The following is a 14,221-nucleotide window of genomic DNA, read 5'->3' as shown; positions in this document are numbered from 1 at the left end:
AGTTGTGATTCGAAGATGGATCACTGTTTTATGTTGGTGTTTATACTTGGAGAATTTGTTTTGGTTAACTGAACACTCCAATAAATTGTTTCGGACTTTGCTCGTTAGTTTCGTCCGCTTAGGCAGACATTTCAGCCACCGCTCAACTGATAACCCGAGAAGAATTCATCGTTTTACAACCCTGTTTCACTCCCTTCTCAACTGCTTCCCTTTGATGCTACTCCACTCTTATGACTGCCGCTGGATTCTGCGCAAGTTGTAAGCAATCTTTGGGTGCTCCCTCTGCCCCCTTCGCCGGCCGCGGTGGTCTCGCGGTTCTAGGCGCGCAGTCCGGAACCGTGCGACTGCTACGGTCGCAGGTTCGAATCCTGCCTCGGGCATGGATGTGTGTGATGTCCTTAGGTTAGTTAGGTTTAAGTAGATCTAAGTTCTAGGGGACTGATGACCACAGCTGTTAAGTCCCATAGTGCTCAGAACCATTTGAACCATTCTGCCCCCTTCAGAATTTCAAAGAGAGGATTATAGTCAACATTATCAAAAGCTTTCTCTAAGTCTACAAATAGTATAAACGTAGGTTTACCTTATGTTAACCTATCTTCTTAGATAAGTCGTAGTATTAGTATTGCCTCGCATGTTTCCACATTTATCAGGAATTCAAACTGATCTCCTGCGAGTTCGTCTTCTACCAGTTTTTTCATTCTTCTCTCAAGAATTCCTGTTAGTATTTTGCAACCATGACTTAATTAAACTGTTAGATCTGTAATATTCACACCTGTCAACACCTACTTTCTTTAGAATTGTAATTATTACAGTCCCTTGAAGTCTGACGGTATTTCGCATGTCTCATACATTTCGCACACCAGATGGAATAGTTTTGTAGTGGTTGACTCCCCAAAGGCTATCAGCAGTTCTGACGAAATGTCTTCTATCCCCCTAGGGCCTAGTTTCGACTCCAATCTTTTAGTACTCTGTAGAATTCTCATCACAGTATCATATCTCCCATTTCATCTTCATCTATGTCCTCTCCATCTCCATAATACAGCCCTCACGTACTTCTCCCTTGTGTAGACTCCCTCCACCCTTCTGCTTTCCCTTCTTTGCTTAGTAATATTTTTCCATCTGAGCTCTTGATTTTCAAACAAATCGTTCTCTTTTTTCCTAAGGTCTCTTTAACTTTCCTGTAGGCTGTATCTGTCTTACCCCCTAGTGATATATGCCTCTACATCCTTTCATTTATCCTCCAGCCAACCCTGCTTAGCCATTTTGCACTTCCCGTCGATCTCATTTTTGAGAGGTTTGTATTCCTTTTTTCGCGCTTCATTTAATGCATTTTCACATTTTCTCCTTTCATCAGTTAAATTCAATATTTCCCGTGTTATCTAAGTATTTCTACTAGGCCTTGTCTTTTTACCTGTTTGATCCTCTGCTGCCTTCACTATTTCATCTGTCAAAGCCACCATTTCGTTTTCTACTGTACTCCTTTCCCCTGATCTAGTCAATTTTTGCCTAATGCACACTCTGAAACTCTTAACAAACTCTGGTTCTTTCAACTTATCTTCTTAATTTTTCTACATTTTTGCAATTTTTTTAGTTTTAATCTACAGTTCATCGCCAATAGATTCTGGTCAGAGTCGACATTTGCCCCTGGTTGTTGTTGTTGTGGTCTTCAGTCCTGAGACTGGTTTGATGCAGCTCTCCATGCTACTCTATCCTGTGCAAGCTTCTTCATCTCCCAGTACCTACTGCAACCTACATCCTTCTGAATCTGCTTAGTGTATTGATCTCTTGGTCTCCCCTGGAAATGTCTCATAATATAAAATCTGGTTCCAAAACCTCTGTCTTACAATTACATAATCAACCAGAAACACTCTGGTGTTTACAGGTGTCTTCCACATATACAACCTCCTTTCATTTCAGTGTAAAGGCAGTCAGTTATCTATGGCTCATATCCATTATTTTTTCTACTGTTTTGACAATATAAATGTTTTCCTATTTGTAAGATTAACTTAGGGCAATCCTACATATATGGTTTAACATGGATGTGAAGTAAGGCATTTTGTACTGTGTGGGATGTGATGAAGAATTGTTTACAATTATATCTGTGGTGGTAAGTGGTTATGAATTTCAAAAGCTTGATATATACTCACCTTTTTATTCTAAGATAAAGGAAAGTAATATATTTGTCTGATGTTCAATGGTGAATTTGGTATTAGAGTGAATTTTACTCATGGCATTTGCAAATGCACCAATTTCATCTACTGGACTACTGAACAGGATGACTGAGTCATCAACACACCTTTTGTAATAATCCAATTTATTTTTTAAACGAGTAATGAATGACACTGGAAAATTTATTTTCTGAATGGTTAGTGCAAATGCCAGCTAAAAGGCCTAACTACATGACTGCTTTCCACAGTTAGACCATCTGGCTGTGTATTGATTTTCTTGTTGAATGGGAAGCAGTTATTTGCTAGACCTTATTCTAACATCTCTCTTTCGTGGAAAGTCGATTGTTTTTTACTAAACTGCATCTAATTATTTCAATAGTATGATGTATAAGAATATTTGTTTGCAGGTTCACAATGTCCATGAATGCAAATTTGGTATTTTCTAGTTTGTGTACATCAGTGATGTCATTAAGTTCTTAAGGATTTCTCTTACAGTTGTTGATTTTAGTGGTGTAAAAGTTGCTGAAAATATCTTTAAGCTTCTTGTAGATATAATATACAGGACTGTTCTTTGTATTAACAATGGGATATACTGAACGTGATGGTTATCAATTTTTGGCTCTGATGTTAATTTAAGTAGAGGGGTTCATCACTACGCCACGTAAAGCATCAACATTTGATATAGGGCAGTTGAAATTCTTAATTAGTCAGAATATGTGTGCTTTTTACAACAGCTTGTACTTTGCTCTGGAAGCGAATACTCATCATGGCGACATGGTGCGCCGTCCACCGGAACACATGTAAGTGTATAAAACTGTTTCACCTTATCCACACTAATATTACAAATACAAACGTAGCGCTGTTACGTTTTCACAAATAAACCACTGAACTGATTTCGATGAACTTTGGATGGAGAGAGTTTGAACGCTCTACTGCAGGAAGTGTGTAGTATAGGATACCTATTGATTTGAAGAATATAACATGGATTAGGGAAACAAATTTATTCTTTGAAAACGCTATTTGCTGTTTGACTTTTGAATTTTATGAGATTCGTGAATATTGTTTTATTAACTGATATGTTCTACATAATACAATTCAATGTAGTGCAAACAATGCTTATATAACACTCTTGGTTCCATGCTAATATTATTAAATGTGAAAATAACTCTGTTAGGCGAACGTTTTCACTACTAAATCGATCAACCGATTTTGATGAAATCTGGTATAAGGATACCTCAGAAAGAGGATATGCTACTTTTGAAAGTAAAAGAAAGTCAAGCTGTCAAGTACAGCTAATTCGGTAGCATTGTGTATAGGTGCTCGTTCGTGCCCACACCTCCCCATACACACGGCTCGACAGTGGTACTGTGTGAGCCGAAACGCCGAGCACTGACGCAAGAGGGGGGGGGGGGGGGCATTGAGGGTTGACCGATAGGTGACTGCAGTTGACGTGATCGCACATATAACAGCTTGCATACTAAACACCAGTCATCATAAGGAAATTATTGATATGAGACTGCAGCCATGGGTAGCAGCTAGCATCTAAATAAATACAGGCGTATTAGCATGTTTTCGCTATCAAAACGATGTGAAAGAGGCAATAAATATTCAAATATTCTTGTGCAGTGCTGGAACTGACGACATGCTGCAATTTAAAAAGTTTATGAAACTGGAGTCCATCGCCATCTGAAGATGGACATCAATGTCCGAAACGCGTTATTGTAAGGGTATTTGTTGCTGACTGATTTATTTAACAGTACTTTACTTGGAACTTCCTGGTACATTAAAACTGTGTGCCAGACAGGACTCAAACTCGTGTCCTTTGCCTTTCATGGGCAATTACTCTACCGACTGAGCTACCCAAGCACTACTCAGAACCCGTCCTAACTGCTTTACTTTCGTCAGTACCTCATATGCTACCTTCCATTCACAGAAGCGCTCTTGCGAAACTTGCAGTAGTATCGCTCTTGGAAGAAAGGATAATGCGGAAATATGGCTTAGCACAGCCTGGGTGATGTTTCTAGAATGCAATTTTCACACTGCAGCATACTGTGCGCTGATATTTTCTGGCGTAAAAGGCAAAGGTACCGAGTTTGAGTAAGTGTCTGGTACACAGTTTTAATCTGCTAGAAACTTTGACACCAGCGCACACGCTGTCGGAGAGCGGAAATTTCATTCAAAATACTTTACCTACGCAGGATCAGTAATGTAGCCACTAATTACATGTTATTCTACTATTACTACCAACACCACACATCTAGGACATCAGCTACCAACAGCATTACCAAGCTATCCACGAGTATGTCTGAATAATTTCTTATACATGTAGAACAATCCATTGCGTACTCGTATATGACAGTTCATTCACAGAAGGGAAGAGCAAAACAAAATCTTAATGCACAAGAGTGAACCATTGATTCAACCACCATTATTCAATACTCAATAGGCACTAAATAAATCGCCGGCCGGTGTGGCCGAGCGGTTCTCGGCGCTTCACTCTCGAACCGCGCGACCGCTTCGGTCGCAGGTTCGAATCCTGCTCGGGCATGGAAGTGTCTGACGTCCTTAGGTTAGTTAGGTTTAAGTAGTTCTAACTTCTAGAGGACTGATGACCACAGATGTTAAGTCCCATACTGCTCAGATCAATTTGAACCATTTGAACCACTACATAAATCACTGATTCATGCTGGTAGCGAGAAACAATCAACTTCCGTCTAATGTGATTAATTACGCGCAGGGCGTGTACGGCCTGTCGCGCATCATATCACACTCTGCCGCACGTCCTATGTTCCATAAACACAAACAAGCCGTTACAGAGCACTCGCAGATCTCGGTTTTGTAACTCATTTTACAATTGGCTCCTCTCAACACACGTTCACACATAAGATGTAACACCACCTCAAGCACAAAGCCTCCATGTTACCACCATGAGTTACGAAAGCACTCAGGGCAGAAGTGTTCTGTAAGTTCCTCCGGAATTGTTGTGCGTCCGGCCACATAAAGACAACAGTTGCTCCATCAAGTTGTTCATACAGCAGATCCATGCTGACCTTATTGACCAGGAACTGTCACACACGCACACGCACACACACACACACACACACACACACACACACACAAACCAGTTCTTGAGGTCCTCAGACTTGGCTCTGACCAAGACTCATTGCTCCGTAAGATTAGACATTGTGTCTGCCAGCTTGCATGCTGTCCCAGACTTCACTTCGCTACACATACCCAAACACAGCTCGAGCTGCCAGCCTGGCCCACCACCACAGGCCTCGGTACGAATCAGTGACTGCTGACGACACGCAGCACCCCTCCACCACGGACCCGGCTCTGGCTTCTGCGAGATGCTGCCAGTTGTTATAGCTGCAGCTGACTGGCCGCCACCGTCCGCACTTGTACCATCGTGGCACTTACGTACATCACATGACATACTCCATGTGTCCTCTCGTAATATGTGACACGTGACTGAAAAGTAATTTCTCGAGACCTGTAAATCAACAATGCCATTGGACACGACACGTCGTCACACACTGAATGTCGACAGTAAATAAAATAACTATGAGCCGTGGCAAAAATTGCTGTTTTGAAGAGCGTGCCGCAGTGCGTTGTGTGAAGTAGTCGCCCTCCGTTTCTGGCGGTGGCGCCGCTGAGGCAGTCGCAGCTTTGCTGTCTCCCTCTGGTGGGAAAGGGGAAAGGTTGCCTGTTCACGTGCATTTAAGGGGTGCTATGAGCTCGCCATTTGGTCAGTCGGAGGCAGTCTGGGTCAGTCTCTCAGCGAGTGGTCGCCCGGTCGGGGCTTAGTTCCTGCATCTGAGTCTGCGCGTTAGGCCGCCAGTCAGCTCGAGTTTCCACAGCCAATGGTCATTGGCGGTTGGATCGATCGGTTGGTCGGTCGCGCACTGGGACACAAGATGACTTGTCCGTCTTGAGCGTCGGCGCATGTGAGGTCGCCACGTGAGTCCAGTGGGCCGCGCCGTATAGCGTGGGGTAGTGGCTTCGCGGCCGACACGAGAGCAACAGGAGTCAACCCACGACATCGGTCTGGCCGGTGCGAGCTGCGACGCCGTGAGACGGGAGATCGGCGCGCCTTCCTGCGTCCGTTGAAGCGGCTGGCAGCGGACTGTTCGGGAGAGCGTTTTGGGGGTGCTGCGCCAGGTCTTCGCCAGAAATCGCAGTTTATTAGAAGTTAAGTGATTGGTGATATGTTGTTTCATTTACTTGTTAAATTCTACTTGTTTTCTTGGGGAGGTCACCAGCCGCTTTGTTTTGGGGTCGTCCCACCATTCTTCTCCGTTTGCCCACCCGCGGGAAGGTGGTTATTTTTGAATTGGGTGGCCCGTTTTTCCCTTGTGGAGTGGGGGCGGGTTAGAGCAACCTGTGGTTCGGGTTGGTCGGTAATCTCCCTATCAATCTGCCGTACGTTAATAGCTGCCTCTGTCATTTTTGTCGGATTCGGTGTGTTAACGAATTTATTGTTTGAAGTGTAACGGCCTAATTCCTGAAATATGTTTTTATCTTGCCTATCATCTTGAGAGGCGGTATATGTGTACTGTAGAGCATGTTTGGCCAACCTTCTATAATTTTATGTAAGATTGCATTTCATGGGCTTTTATTTAAATTGTCATTTTAGTATATAAAGTTGCCACCCTTCCACCGTAAGACTTTTCTTAGAAGTTAAAATCAAGTTGCACCGTCGGTGGCAAGTTAATCTCTTAATTTTAGTGTTTTATACCATTTCCATCCCTCCTACGGGGTGGATAGTTTGTGTGCTTGTGAGAATTGTTAAAACTTCTACTTTAAGGTAGTCTGGTGTGTTGCAGATTTGCACCTGTGTAGTCTATCAGAGGTTGTTGTGAGCGGTCGTGACTACGGCTGTGTCAAAAGGGAGCGGCAAGGTTCTCAGCCTGAAAGCTCATACACTCAAAAATTTTTCTTTCTGCCTCTGAATAAATTGTAACTTGACATTTAGAGGGTGCTTTCTGCTTATAATTTTAAATCTGTTTCAAAAAAAAGAAAAAAAACGGCTTTTAGGAATAAAATTCCCATTTGTTAAAAGCAATTTCATTTTTGATTTCATCAGTTACTCCTGGCAACTACTTCCACACTCACCTAGTGTGATTAAATGTGTTAATGTTTTGATGAATCGCTAGTAAATAAAGTAAATTCTTAAGAAAAGTTTTGAAAGTAATTTCACGGTTCAAACTAACCACTGTCTTTTGTCTTATAACGAATAAGCAAAATTTTAAAACAAAGTTGTCTGTTTCCTTTATTCTGTTCATTGAATGTACTTTCACTTTTCCCCACGATGTATCACAATCTCTTATTGTTCCTGTAAATCCGATTTCGTATCTTTATTCAATATATACCAAATTGTGAGGTCTTCTTTAAGTCCCAACAAACAGTGATCAGTTTCATGGATGTGCATGGCTGTGGCCGAAATTTTTGAGCCGAAACATACCAATGTGTTGCTCGTGCCTTAAGTTGAAGGACCTACAGCTCTGACTGACATAAAGGAAGATCAGAGCTCAATGTCGAGTAGTCCTCAAGTTCGCACTAAAACTATACTATCTGACAAAATACATGAAGCACCAAGAAGACATGTTCAGATGTTAATGTAACTTCATGCATGTGTACATTGTCAGCTGATATGTAGATGGTTAGGGTCACAGTTAACTGTGACAGATAGAACGGTGGCAGAGTACGTTATTATCGTTTGTTTTAAGTTTTGTTATCATGCCTTCAAGTACCACGTGCAAGATTTTCATATTCCCTCATTTGCTTCTTATAGAAGAAACGAACAGGACGTTTTTGCAGGAAATTTAGATAGCTAGATAGATATTCAGCGATCACAGGTTCCGTAGACCAAGCGCTAATTCCACAAACTCCCTCCATTCCTTCCTGTTTTGTGCCCGGTTCCTCCAAGTATCTTCAATTCCCAGGGCTGCTACGTCCTTCGCCATGTCGTCCATCCAGCGCTGCCTTGGTCGTCCAGTGGGGCGTTTGTTTGGTTTCCCCGCTAGTGCCATCTTCGCCTGTCTTCCATCTGGCATACGGTCTACATGGCCCACCCATTGTGTTCTTTAGCTCTTTATCTTCTGTAGGATAGTCGGTTGTCGCATCAGAAGGTAGATTTCCTCGTTTTTCCTCCTCCTTTCTCCGTTATCTAAAACTGGTCCCCATATCTTCCTCATTACTCTTCTTTCATATATTAATAGTTTTTCACTTTCTCGATAAGTTATGCTCCATGTTTCTCAACCGTACATTACTGCTGGGCATATCACTGTGTTGTAGATTTTCATCTCAGTGTTCACTGTGATCGATTTAGAGCCAAGCGTCTCTCTGAGGGAATGCATGCATTTCGTACCCACTGCTATTCTTTCCTTGATGTCCATTTTTATGTTGTTGTCCGTAGTAAAACAAGATCCCAAGTATATGAACTGGTCTACTCTCTTGAACCTCTTGCCATCTATCTCAATAAATTCTACCTGCTCTTGTTTTCTTCGTCATTGCATGAACTCTGTTTTGTCTCGATTCAATTTGAGCCCTACCTTCTGTGCATTATTGTCCATTTTCTGGTACATTTCTTTCAACTCGTGCTTTGATTCACTTAATAGTACTATGTCATCTACATATGCGAGACAATTGAAGTTACCGTCCATATCTACTCCAGCCCACTCCTGTTGCCTCCACTCTTTTATTACTCTCTCTGAGATGACATTGAACAGAAGACCTGAGAGAGCATCCCCTTGTCTGAGTGAGGCCTTTCTCAATCTCGAGTGTTTCTGATGTGGCTCCTCGGAAACGTACTGCTGCCTTTGACCCTTCCATACAAGCTTGCACCGTTCTCACTAGCTTCTCAGGGATTCTGAAGTTCCGCATTGCATTGTATAGGCTATTCCTGTGGATGCTGTCATATGCACGTTGAAAATCGACGAACAGGCAGCAGATAGCTTTATCATATTCCCAATGTTTTTCAAATAATTGTCTTAGTGTGAAAATGTAATGTATTGTCGATCGACAGATCACATCTTGGTGGACCAGCGCTATAGCCAATGGACTTCAGGTCGTATAGAGGAGCCGACTGTGCAGGAAATTTAATGTAGTTAAATTTTGTACTGAGGCACGTTTTCGCTAGGGACCGTAGTTTTCGAATTGTTCAAGAAAAATGACCTTCAAATGCGCATTTCTTCAACGACTAAAAAATCGTAGCCTCCAGGTGAAATATATCCCAGCACAGAATTTCACCTTAAATTTCCATAAGAAGTTTGCTGTTTATTGTTTTCTGTAGGACTAATAGTTTGCGTGTAATCAGTGAGAGAATGTGAAAATCTCGCATATGGTTTTAGTAGGTGTTGCGGCTTGCATGACACCCATAGGCAGGGGCAACTGAGCCATCCTGCGTAGGGGATATGAACATCGTCAGACACTGAGAGATTACTGTAAAGGACAATTTTATCAGCACCTGACAGACTTTGAAATGCGCCTCATTGTGTGTCTCCATATTTCCAGCTGGTCATGTTACACAGTATCCAGATTTGTTGGGATTTTGGAATGTAACACTGGCCCTGTGCTGGACTGCACGGGTATGTAAGGGTAGACATTCTTGTTGCCATGGTTCCGGTCGAACACGTCCGAGCGCCACAAGGAAGGGTTACCGTATTCTGTACCAAGCACATCGTAGCCCCTATTCATTTGCGCTTGCCAACCGGAAACAAGCAATGGTCACCCTTCAACATTCTGTGTCACCCCACACCATACCTCAGAGACTAGCGGCAGTTGGACTAGGGAATATACCGCCCCATACATAGGCCACTGTCAACAGGACAACACAAGAGGCTTCATCTAGGATGGTGCTATGACCAGAGAGCATCAGTGGTGTCGTATTGTGTCCAGCAGTGAATTGCAGTTATGAACAGGATCAGATGACCATCGACAGTGAGTATGTCAGTGGCCTCTGAGAGAACTCTGACACCACAGTGGTACGGCTAGGACATTGTGCTCCATAATGTGTTACCTCTGATGCTACAGTACGGTGGTGCCATTTTTCAAGAGGACAACGCTCATTCCTACATGACACGTGTCTCTATGGGCTAGATGTCTCTATGATGTTGAGGTACTCCCATGGCCAGCCACATCTCCAGATGTGGATCCTATAGAATTTGTGTGGGACCAGCTCGGGTGTCAACACTTCCTAGTGTCAGTATCCACGATCTCAAGGACGAGTTAACAATTATTGTGGGCCATATTGCCTCAAAAGAAAATACGACTTTACAAGACCCTTCCCAGCCGAATCAGTGCATGCATCAATGCCAGAGGGGGTGCACCGTCGTACTGATGAGGGGTCTCATACTGGCAATTCTTTGTAAATTTGACTCGATTTCGTAACCATTGAAGTAACAACACCCACGCCCTAACTCACGAAACTTCATTTCGTTTCGTCCTTCCCTTCTGAATGCGTCAGTTGTTTTTTACCAGGCAGTGTAGTTCGCATAAATCTATTACACTGTATTTCGTAGAGACCTGATTTGTAATATTTACTAGCCTCCCGCGTTAAATCACTCTAAAATTTAGATCGCAGCATTTTATTGATTTTAAATGCAGCTTCAACTTCAAAAAGTTTTAAAATGTTATCTACCTTCCGTTATAATTTACTGGCATGCGGAATCAATAAGTCACGGCTGCAAAATACTAACATGAATTCGACATAAAAGTTTTCTGGGTATTGTACCGCGTCATAACGTAAAAACAAAAACAAAACAAAAAAAGTGACAGACAGAATCGGCCGTATATTGCACAAACATGGCGTAAAGAAAATTTTCAAACCGACAAGGAAGATCAAAGAGTGTCTTAGATCGGCGAAGGAGAAAAGAGACCCACTTGCAATGTCGGGAATATACCGTATACCATGCACATGCGGAAAAGTTTGTCGGAATGACTGGACGATCAATCAACACCAGGATCAAAGAGCATAAGCGACACTGCAGGTTGGGGCAGGTGGAGAAATCGGCCGTGGCAGAACACGCTCTGAATGAGACCGACCACGTAATAAAATTCGCCGACACGGAAGTTGTGGCTGTAGAGAAGCACTATGACACGCGCTTGTTCAGAGAAGCTGTAGAAGTACAAAAACACGCGAACAGTTTGAACAAGAAAGAGGAAAGCCTTAAGGTAAACGGATCCTCGATTCCCGTACTGCAGCGAACGACCGTTGCAGGTAGCAAGAGGAGAACCGCACCGGAAATGACCGCGGAGAATCCCTCGGACGTTGGCGCCCCAGGTACATATAGTCTGCGGCCGCGAGCTCGGCTCCGGGACACCGAAGCAGCTGCACAAGAAGAGTGGGAAGAAGTCCCATTCCTCCCGCTTTCAGACATGTACAGCGCAAGTGCTGTAACGAAGAAGATCGCTGGCTCGCTTCGCGACGGTACATACCCCCACCACGAGAACCCCTATCCTGTCGTTCCACCAAACCATCCTAAACCTCCACTACAACATCAACCACTTGGCTATCCAGAAGGCCTTATTGGTCTTTCCAGGTAGGGTTTCAGTCTGATTGGATTCCTACCCTATCTTCACAGCAATGCAGATGCGTTGCGTAATCATTTCTCTGGTTAACGGAGAATATGATAAAGCAGGATACGTTACGCACCATATCCGCCCCGAGGAAGAGACCTCAGCAACGAGTAAGAAGAAAAAGAAAAATCGTCACATCGACAAGCACAATAAATAGATCATCGGCACTCCTTGCCAGTCCAGATATAACCAACAGTCCAGAAAGAAGATTCAACAAGGTTCCCAGGGGAGTAAAGGCCAACAGGCGACAAACTTCCACTCGAACTTCCTCACAGTGAGGAAAGTCATAAATGAGCAGCGAGCGAGAGCTCGGCTCCAGTTCACCACCAGCAATGGAGGGTGAAGCTTTGACAATGCCAGCCACTCGTGCTGGCGAAATGTCAGAAAAATCATTAGATGAACGTCGGCCGAAGAACCCGAGACAGAAGCCAATAGGCAGTTTGTCACAAGTGGAATAGTCGGTATAACTCTGTGGCTGCAGGTGTTCCTTGTGATTGCTGGGTAGAGGGGCTGGGGACTCGGCAGCTCCCTATTCAGTTTCCAGACTGTCATTGTGGCCGTCTTAATGTGCTTTCTGATTTGTCCAAATGGATCGTCTGGACAGCGAACTAATTATCATGGGCGTGCAGAAACACCCATGTCTGCACGACACACGGGACGAAGGGTTTAAAAATGAGAAGAAAAGAGAGAGTCGTGGCGAGCGGTTACAGCAGTCGCTTTGGCAGAAAGGGGGGATTTCCTCGATCACAATCAGAAATCAACTAACAGTCAATATTTTATTAGTATTTATGAACAGTCCATGAACCACAGACCTTGCCGTTGGAGGGAGACTTGCGTGCCTCAGTGATACAGATAGCAGTACCGTAGGTGCAACCACAACGGAGGTGTATCTGTTCAGAGACCAGACAAACGTGTGGTTCCTGAAGAGGGGCAGCAGCCTTTTCAGTAGTTGCAGGGGCAACAGTCTGGATGACTGATGGTTCAAATGGCTCTGAGCACTATGGGACTCAACTTCTGAGGTCATCAGTCCCCTAGAACTTGGTACTTAAACCTAACCAACCTAAGGACATCACACACATCCATGCCCGATGCAGGATTCGAACCTGTAGCGCCTAGAACCGCTCGGCCACTCCGGCCGGCGATGATTGATCTGGCCTTGTAACATCAACAAAAACGGCCTTGTTGTGCTGGTACTGCAAACAGCTGAAAGCAAGGGGAAACTGAAGCGATAATATTTCCCGAGGACATGCAGCTTTACTGTATGGTTAGATGATGATGGCATCCTCTTGGGTAAAATATTCCGGAAGTAAAATAGTCCCCCCATTAGGATCTCCGGCCGGGGACTACTCAGGAGGCGTCTTTACCAGGAGAAACAAAACTGGCATTCTACGGATCGGTATTATTTGGGGAGCAAAATGGGTGATGATGATCGAAGTAGGGAGGATATAAAATGCAGACTGGCTCTGGCAAGCAAAGCGTTTCTGAAGAAGAGAATTTTGTTAACATCGAGTATAGATTTAAGTGTCAGGAAGTCTTTTCTGAAAGTATTTGTTTGAAGCCTAGCCATGTATGGAAGTTAAAAGATGGACGATAAACAGTTTAGACAAGAAGAGAATAGAAGCTTTCGAAATGCGGTGCTACAGAAGAATGCTGAAGATTAGATAGGTAGATGACGTAACTAATGAGAAGGTACTGAAAAGAACTGAGGACAATAGGAATTTGTGGCACAACTTGACTAGAAGAAGGGACCGGTCGGCAGGACACGTTCTGAGGCATCAAGGAATCACCAATAGAGTACTAGAGGGAAGCGTGGAGGGTAAAAATCGTCGAGGGAGAACAAGAGATAAATATGCTAAACAGTTTCAGAAGGATGTAGGTTGCAGTAGTTATTCGGAGATGTACTGGATAGAGTAGCATCGAGAGCTGCATCAAACCACTGTCTGGTCTGAAGACGACAACAACAAAAAACAGAGTACACTGAAATGTATTTATGAATAAAACGTCAAGTCAGTTTGTAGTGTAATAAAACTAGTCTTCATTCAAGAATATTAGCGCAACTATAGTGCCATTCTATACTTCCTTGAGCGCAACAGCCGTAATCGGCAAAACGATCTCTGATACTTTTGCCGCTATTGTTCCATTTTGTCCCATATGCAACAAAACTTTCCATTCTGCATGTCAGTGTCTGATCAAAATTAATGCCGTTATGTTGATTCACATACCCTACCGGCCATTAAAATTGCTACACCAAGAAGAAATGCAGATGATAAACGGGTATTCATTGGCCAAGTATATTATTCTAGAATTCACATGTGATTACATTTTCACGCAATTTGGGTGCATAGATCGTGAGAAATCAGTACCCAGAACAACCACCTCTGGCCGTAATAACGGCAATATTCGCCTGGGCATTGAGTCAAACAGAGCTTGGATGGCGTGTACAGGTACAGCTGCCCATGCAGCTTCAACACGAT

This window comes from Schistocerca nitens, chromosome 7 (genome assembly GCF_023898315.1).
Source record: "Schistocerca nitens isolate TAMUIC-IGC-003100 chromosome 7, iqSchNite1.1, whole genome shotgun sequence".
NCBI classification, from domain to species: Eukaryota; Metazoa; Arthropoda; class Insecta; order Orthoptera; family Acrididae; genus Schistocerca; species Schistocerca nitens.
The sequence above is the reverse complement of the archived record's forward strand: the minus strand, read 5'-3'. Positions refer to the sequence as shown.